The 8,959-nt window shown below is 32.7% G+C and overlaps 1 pseudogene; it reads right to left on the bottom strand.

The window, feature by feature from the left end:
- Positions 1–5,821: 5,821 nt before the first annotated feature.
- LOC131656539 (disease resistance protein RPM1-like) lies at positions 5,822–8,702 on the bottom strand (annotated as a pseudogene).
- Positions 8,703–8,959: the final 257 nt, after the last annotated feature.

Below are 8,959 nucleotides of genomic sequence, written 5' to 3'. Positions count from 1 at the left end.
AAGCATATAATCAGAGAATAAGCATGCATATAACAAAAGGGCGTCACATCGATATTTTCAAAAACTAAAAACCGTTAAAAACCGACAGCATTTACTTACAATATTTGATACACCTGGTCATTTCAATTAATACTTCTCAATTAATCATATTTTATCCAGAATATGCATTCACAACGGAAACTACTAAATACTCATGTGTTTCATAAAATGATCCATGTCCCATACCATGATCAAGTCTCAATAGTCATATCAACATATATTAAAACATAATTCAGAATATTTGGCTTAAGAGCCTATCAAACAACAAGTAGTAACATGACAGGTTCTCAAATCAAACATAATACATAACCGAATAGAAACATGAGTTCAAATAACTAGTCTACCCAGTGTTACATGACCAGAGCATCGACTCACTACCTAATCTCCAAATAACTCGGAAGAAACTCCGACTAAGATCACACGCGAGCTACTAACTCCAGAACCTGCATGTCGCCAAACGAGGGCAACATTAAAACAGAAGGGTGAGAATACGAATCATTATGGAGAAGTATAATAAGATACAATGGTTAAATCAACAATTATAGGAGTTTATTACACCATGCCTAATCATGTAAAATAATACTAATCAATATATTCACATATATTAAGTATTCGACAAGTACATAGAGTATACTATTTCAATTTCAATACTATATTTCCAATTATGCACATAACCATAATTATCACATATTCACACGTTTAACCAAGTATGTATTCAAACCTCACTCATTTCAATTATCAAACTCATACACGTATCACAACTACATCAACTTCACATATTCAATTATCGCAAAATTTTAATGTGACTCAATGCAAGATATGTGACGCTATGCATGTGGTACCAAATTGTGAACCCAAAGTTTCACCGCCTCCCGATTCAATATCTAGAATCTAGGCCACGCTTCCGATCCGGACAAGACCAAAGCCCACCAAAATGTAAACATATAGTTTACCGCTTCCGACTCACTCTAGAATCTAAGCCCCGCTTTTGTTTCAAAGCAAACCACCTTTGTTTCAAGGCACACCATGACATGAATGTATGTACAATGTTAACAAACATATGCAATTAAGATTATCTCATCAATCTTAACTTATCGCATACCCATAATAATTCAACTCTATGAATTATATATCAAATTGTACACAACATTCACAACACATTGATATCAATCCACATAATAGAAACAATATTCAATTATGATTCACCAAAATACAATTAACACTAGCAAACCATACTATCTCATGTTAATTCATATCGTAACAAAATATAAGAATACACTTCTAAACCAAGTATCAATTCATTAGTATTTGGTCAAAATACAATTACGGTCAACTTTCCAAAATACCGTAAGTTACCGACAACCGAATAATCAATTTCAATACTTATTATAATCCAATCAATTATACTTATTGAAATTAATTCAACTATTAAGTAAATCAACTAATTAATAATTACACTACATTAGTTCCAAGTTTCTAATTCATTTTCTATTCCAAAAACTAATATTTAATATAAAAGATATTTAAATTCACACCATTTCGGTCGGTTCGTAAATATCGCATTTTCAACGAAATAAAACCACCACGTTAATCTATTAATTAAACTTAGCTACCACATAAATTTTCATCAAATTCCGGACAACTAATTATACCGCTTAGTTCCGCTATTCGGTCAAACGGGACTGTTTGAATTACATATAATACCTATTTTCTATTTGCTACAGTGAAATAGAGGAAAACAAAATGTATATTATGCTTTCTATTTCTCATAAAAAGCCACCAAATAGTAAACGTGACTCTATCCATTTCATTTGCATTTTAGAAATACACTTGTTATTTCCTATTAGTATGGCTTAGTTAGAAACTTTAATTTGATAGAAAAACCATTTATTTATATACTAGAACCATGTTTATCAATGCAATGAAATATATATACTGCCTAAGTCATAATTAAGACACAAGCATAGATTAAGACAAGCATAGATTAAGGCATTCCATAATAGCCAACACCAGTGACACGGCCTTCCCCTATCATCAAGCGGACGTCTCCGTCCCATAACCACCAAGAGACGGGCGCCTTTCTTTGTGGAGAGGGTGAGTTTGGCTGCGTCCATTTCTATTCCATTTTCTTGTTTTTTTTTTTACTTAAGCGCATACAGAGCAACAACAACACAGGATGGAAATTGAAGAACAACATCATATAATTTCTAACATATATAGCAGATTGAAATTTCCAGAAAAATAATCAAATCAACATCTCACGATAATTTAACATAACATTTTCATAGATTAAAAAATCAATAAACCTTAACATGTTAATCTACCCAAAGACCCAAATATACTATCCCATAATAATAGGGATTCTCCCCCTTACCTCTTTGATTCTTCAAACCCTAACTCTCACTTGTTCCCCTTTTGCTCCTCTTCTTCACCTTCTATTCTCTTCTTTTAAAATTCAGCAAAATGAAATGATAATGTTATGTCTACTCTCCTCAACCCTTACTATCTTATGTCATATTGGGCTTAAAAATAACACCCCCCATTTACTTCTAACTCTAATAAATAGGCCCAATTGAATATAATCTCTTAATATATCTATTTTAGTTCAATAAACTAAATAAACACCAATACACACAAAGTTAATTAATTCAATTAATTATTATATCTCATAACAAATAAATAATTATTTAACACACCAAGTAAAATAAAATAATATAATAAAATAAAATAAATACGGATAAAATCCTCTAATAACTCAAAGTCTCATATTTCCGGTCTAATCTTAGTTATTCAAAAAATTCCCAAAACGCTAAATATTAACTCATTAATATTTCTAATACTAAAAATATTAAAATTTTCGATTAAATATTGATCCGCTATCCCGAACTAGTACCGACTAAATTGTCCCGAAACGCGAAAATTTCAATAAACATCAGAAATGACTAAATTAAGCAAATAATTATTAAAAACACCAAATAATATAATTACTAATATAATTAATAAAATATTAATAAAAATCGGGATGTTACAGATTACCTGCTGAACCATTGCCTTGTTTCACTTTGCTTCATGTTCAAACGTGAATATCTTTTCAAACCTTAAACATTGCATTGTTTGATCATTTTATACTCTTTCTAAAGGGTGTAAATACCTATATAAATACCATAAACTTCAGATTTAAATCTCACCCCTTTCATACAATTTACAAGCCTTATTCTCACAATATTTTCAAACAAAGTGTTCATCATTCATAAACTTTCATTGAGAAAAATTTTCTGCATTACTACATATCATTTCAGAAAAATATTCTCATACACTCATATACATTGAGCATTATTATATCATTGTAAATTGTCTTGCTTGAAAGAGAGGATCAATCCTAGTGATTGATATATGTTCATCAACATTTCTACTCAAATATATTTGGTTATTATTGACTTGCTATCCAGGATTGTTGGAAGAAAGGGTTTTTGATTAGTGAGAGGATTGTTCTCATAATCAAGTTGGTAAATCCAAGAGGATTGTTCTTGGTGGTTAAAATCTTGTTGTCCAGGATTGTTGGAAACAAGTTAGGCACTTTGAGAGGATTGTTCTCATAAGTGGTCTTAGTGAAAAATCCAAGAGGATTGTTCTTGGTGGTTTTGTTAGAAGATTGTAGGAGGAGTCTTGGGATTAGGCTTGTACAAATATCTAACAATAGTGAAATCTCTTTCGTGTTTGAAAGGGGACTAGAGTACTCTCGGATTGTGAGGGGAACCAGTATACATCGTTGTGTTCTTTACTTTTCCGCATTTTTACCGCTTTCATCTCTATTACCAAGAAAAGAAAAGAACCATTCAAAAACCTTCAAACACTTAACCAAAAATTGTTAGAAGTATTCTCATAAAACTGATTATTTTTGAAAACCTAATTCACCCCCCCTCTTAGGCGCACTCTTAAACTTACAATAATCATCAATGATATTTGTAAATATTTATAGTTATTAGTCATATTTGTAAATATTTGTACTTATTAGACTTATTAAATTTATCATGTTGGTGATTTGATAAAAATTTCTTTTTAAATATTTTCAGTTATTAGTAATTTTATAATAACAATGGTATATTACTAGGGATGCCAATTTAGTCCATCCCCATTGGGTACCCACAAAAATACCCACATCGGGTAGGGTAAATACCCGCAAAAATGGGTATGGGCACGGGTAATTACCCATTAAAATATGCGGGTATGGGTGCGGGCATGAGTACCTTACTACCCACCCCGCCCCATACCCGCACTACATATTTCTATAATGTCATTTATATTATTATATAAAAAATGCATGATTCTAATTTTTTTTAAAATATATCGTATTAAATCATTATACATTTTAATAAAAGTGTTTATTTGTTTCTTAACTCAACAATAACATACATAATTTTTTTAATATTGTTAAAAAGACTTAAATTATATGATATTTTGTAATTAAATGATTTAATTTTACTATAAATGCGGGTAAACGGACACGGGTATGGGCATTGAAGTACTCACAGGATACGGGTACGAGCATGAATATTGATACCCACGCGGGTTTGGGCTCGGGTGCGGGGATTTTTTTAAACCGTGGGTATGAGAACGGATACTATAGTACCCTGCCCATTGCCATCCCTATATATTACCAACAAATTAGCCTTATCGAATTAACTAAGATACAAATGACTATTGCATTTTCATGTTCTTTTTTTACCTGACTACTATATATAGACTCATTTCATCTATATTATATTTTGTTAATCTTAAATTAACATTTCTCATTTGAATTTTTATATTTTTTTTTTTTTGCATTTGTAGTACATTATTCATCTTAAAATTTGACTTACCCGTGAGTCTTCTACTAATATTTTTTTTTTATAATACTCAACTTTTTTATTATTTCTATCTAACAAATTTTTCCTTCAAAAGTGAACGGAGGAGGGGCTACTATCGACAAGAGTATTGAAAAACATATAAATATATCTAGTAATTTGAAAAAGTTTAGACAATTCTTTTTCACTGCAGATATCCAAATTATGGTTGGCTTTCTTCTGCAACTAGATATAAAATTGCTGTGCTAAAAGCTTTCTGCTATAAATAAGTGTCTTCACTGAATCTTGCCTAATTCAGAATTCAAGTTCTGGATGCATTATCAGTAAGTTCTGAATACATCTTTCTCGATTATTATTATTAAATTTACGTCACAATGATCTAGCGGTGAAACGCTTGGGTCCTGAGAGTGTGCTCCTCTCAAGATCTCAGGTTCGAAACCCGCTAGATACAAATTGCTTATTAAAAAAAAAAAAATGTACACAACCTTTAACTATTTCTAATGAAGTATTGCTATTCTTGGACATTTTCTTCCACGCATAACTACTTTATTGTATTTTTGAATTTGTGTGCAACAACTTTAAACGACACTAATTTTAAAACGAAGGAGTAAATCACATACAATTGAAATCTTGAATCACAAGCAGAATATCTTGCAACAATCATTAAGCTTGAAGTCTCATATACACAACATGCTTCTTTAAAGATTTCATATACCAGTCTTATTATTAAAAAAAAAACAGGTTAATCCTATAATTTTTTATTGAGGAACAACAAACGTCCCAAAGTGATGCAGTAAAAGTCTCTGGAGAATTTGAATTGCCATTGCATTTGAAGTTGCAGTCGAAGTCGAAGTCCAACACCTACCAAATCACAGCAAATTATCACTATCTACTGCGAGAAAATAATAAATCGTATAACAGAAGAAAAGAAAGCTCCTATTTGGATGAGTGAACAATAATTATACTCATGCCTATGGAAAACATTAGTACAAAAAATGTATAAGGAAGAAAAAGCAGACCTTTTTTTTTTCTCATCGAGTATGATAAATCATGCTTTCTATCTCCTTGAGTTTGGAATAACCCTTCCATCACGGTTAGTAATTTCTACAGTGGGAACATGCTCCATCATCCAATTCCAATCTTCAGTAGAAATACTTAGTATAAATTCTTCTTCCATTCCCAAAATAGATAGAACTTCAAGCTTCTCTAAGTGTTGGATGCCAATGGGTATATTCTTCAATGAGGGGAGTTCGTCTAACCAAAGTTTTTTCAGAGAAGGAAGTGCTCCTTTTTCGATTATAATATCTCTCAAATTATTTGAATAACCAATATGCAGTTCCTTTAGTTTCTGAAACCATCCATCTTCAAAATGCAAACATAGACCATCATAAGCATGGTGGTATACAGAGAGGGTCAACAATTGCTGCAAAGATTTTAGTGAATGCATTGGATCTTTATTTAAACATGACCACCTCAACGTCAACACAACAAGATTCTGAAGCTCTGGAATCCACTCTGGCAGCTTATCTAACCTCCCAAGTAGTGTAAGTTTTTGAAGCATAGTTGGCGGAGAAATCAAATCCAAATCCATGGATTTATTACTTCCAATGTCAAATTGAACATGTAGTTTCTCCAAGTGTTGCATTTCATTGATTGAAGATGATATAATGCTTCCATATTCCTCACGAAAATCAGACAACCCCAAATCCTTGATCTGTTTCAGCTTTCCTAACTCTTTAATCACCTCTGCAGCTCCATCCATATTTAAATCAACATTACGAAGCATTTGTAGGGATGTCATCTCTCCAATACCATTCTTTAGTTCAATCAAAGAAATCTCATTGCTGATAAGATGTCTTAGCTTTCTAAGCTTGCTAATCTCTTTCGGCAACTGAAGGGTATCTCCAGTCCATACTTCTAAGGTTTCTAGGTTCTGGAGCATGCCAATGGATTTTGGGATTTTAAAGTCCCCAAAAAAATTGAACCTTAAATACTTCAAATGGATCAAACTTCCAACCTTACGTGGAAGACGGGATATTTCCAAACAATCATAATCAAGAACCTTCAATAACCTGAATTTTGTAGGGATTCTCCCTAAAGAGGACGAAGTTGATTCACCAAAAATAAATAATGACCGAACATGCGACCTTTCAGTACGCGGAACTACATTATAAAAATTGGTCGTTGTTACAAATAAGCGTCGAGTTTTTCCACTTAAGATTGATTGTCCATTATCACTAATATACTTGCAAAAATTTAAATCTTCATTTTTTTCAAGGATCATATCTCGTATTAGATCATGAACACGACAAAATTTAACTTTACCATCAATTCTTAGCAAAGATACTTGCACCAAACTTCTATGGATCAACTCTATTAAATATCCTTCTGCAACTTCTTCCAAAGTCTTTCCCTTTTCCTCCTTCACAAACCCTTCGGCTATCCATTGTCGAATCACTCTCTTGGCTTTAACTTCAAAATCTTCAGGATATATTCCAAAATACAACAAACATGACTTAAGATAGTAAGGCAAATCATCAAAACTTAACTTAAAATTTTTCTTATCCCAATTAAATGTGTATCTTTCTTTAGGTCCAGACTTAAGTTTTCTCTAAATTTCTGCCACACAAACACATTTTTCTCTCTTGAAGACAAAAGACCGCCAATGGAAACAATTGCCAATGGTAATCCCTTGCATCTTTCAACAATTTCATAAGCTATATCCTGAAGCTCTTTAGGACAACACCCACCATAGTCAAATCTGAACACCTTCTTATTGAACAACTCCAAAGATTGTTCTTTAGTTAAAGGTTGCAATTCAAGCACTTCAACTAAAGAAGATCTTTTACAAGACACCACAACATCTAGGTTCCTTGTTGTTATCAATATCTTACTACCATTTTTATCATCAATTAAAGCAAATTCAATATCATCCCAAAAATGTACATTCCAAACATCATCAAACACGATAACGTACCTTTTTTGCTGCAAGTACTTTCTCACTTCTTCAATCAAAGACCCTCGATTCATTTGAGAAAGATTCCTAGTAGCATTGTCTCGTTTTTCTTTGTAAGACTTTATCAACATGTCCCTCAGCAACTCTTCAACATTATATGATTGAGAGACTGCTATCCATACACGACAATCGAAGTGTCTGATGACTTCGTTACTGTCAAAAACCTTCTTGGCAAGAGTGGTTTTTCCCTGTCCTCCCATTCCTACCACAGATATGACAGTGCGCTCATCTCTTCCCTTTACCATCCAATCAATCAATTGTTTTCTTGGCACTTCAAAGCCTACAACTTCACATTCTTCAATGTAAAGAGCAGCCTCTCGAGGGTCGTACCATTTGGAATTTCGGCTATCTCTAGAACTGCTTGATCGTTGTTCTAAAGAAAGTTTGAAGCCAAATCTTTCACTTCTTTCCTTGATCCCGCGAATATATGACTTAACGTCATGAATTTCAGACGCTATTTGATGACGAGGGATTATAGTTCTGATCTTATGGAATAAAGCTACACATCCTGCAACACGAGCCTGCTGTGCCACTTGGATCAAATAATCATCCATGATATCTTCAATGCGAAAAGCCGCTTCCCTAACTTGTTTCACCCAAGTTTTGACTCCTTCATCAATGTTGTCTCCTTAAGTTGTTGCGGTTGCGGCTCTTTCATCAGCATCCTTAAGGAATGCTTGAATGCTCTCGAGTTCATCTTTAATGTCTTCAAAGTCCTTGTGAACACCGCTCAACAGTTTGGCTTCTTCCCTTAATAATGGGAGTAGTTGGTCAACAACTAAAGACACCGCCATTTCCGCCATTTGAGTTTAGCCCTGATTTTTTATGTTTTGTTATGTAAAGACTACACGGTTTGTTTTGCTTGAGACTTTGTTTGCATAATTTCTATTTTTATATAACAAGGGAATAATATAACTTTGGAGCAAGGTAACTTCTATCATGAAGAAAGGAATAAGGTAACTTCTATCATTAAATAGCAAAGGAATAAGACAAATTCTATCATTAAGTAACAAAGGAATAAGGTAACTTTTTTACCATGAAGAAAGGAATAACGTAACTT

This window comes from Vicia villosa, linkage group LG3, assembly GCF_029867415.1.
Source record: "Vicia villosa cultivar HV-30 ecotype Madison, WI linkage group LG3, Vvil1.0, whole genome shotgun sequence".
In the NCBI taxonomy this organism is placed as follows: Eukaryota; Viridiplantae; Streptophyta; class Magnoliopsida; order Fabales; family Fabaceae; genus Vicia; species Vicia villosa.
Note: the sequence above shows the minus strand (reverse complement) of the source record. Positions and strands in the feature narration are given on the sequence as shown.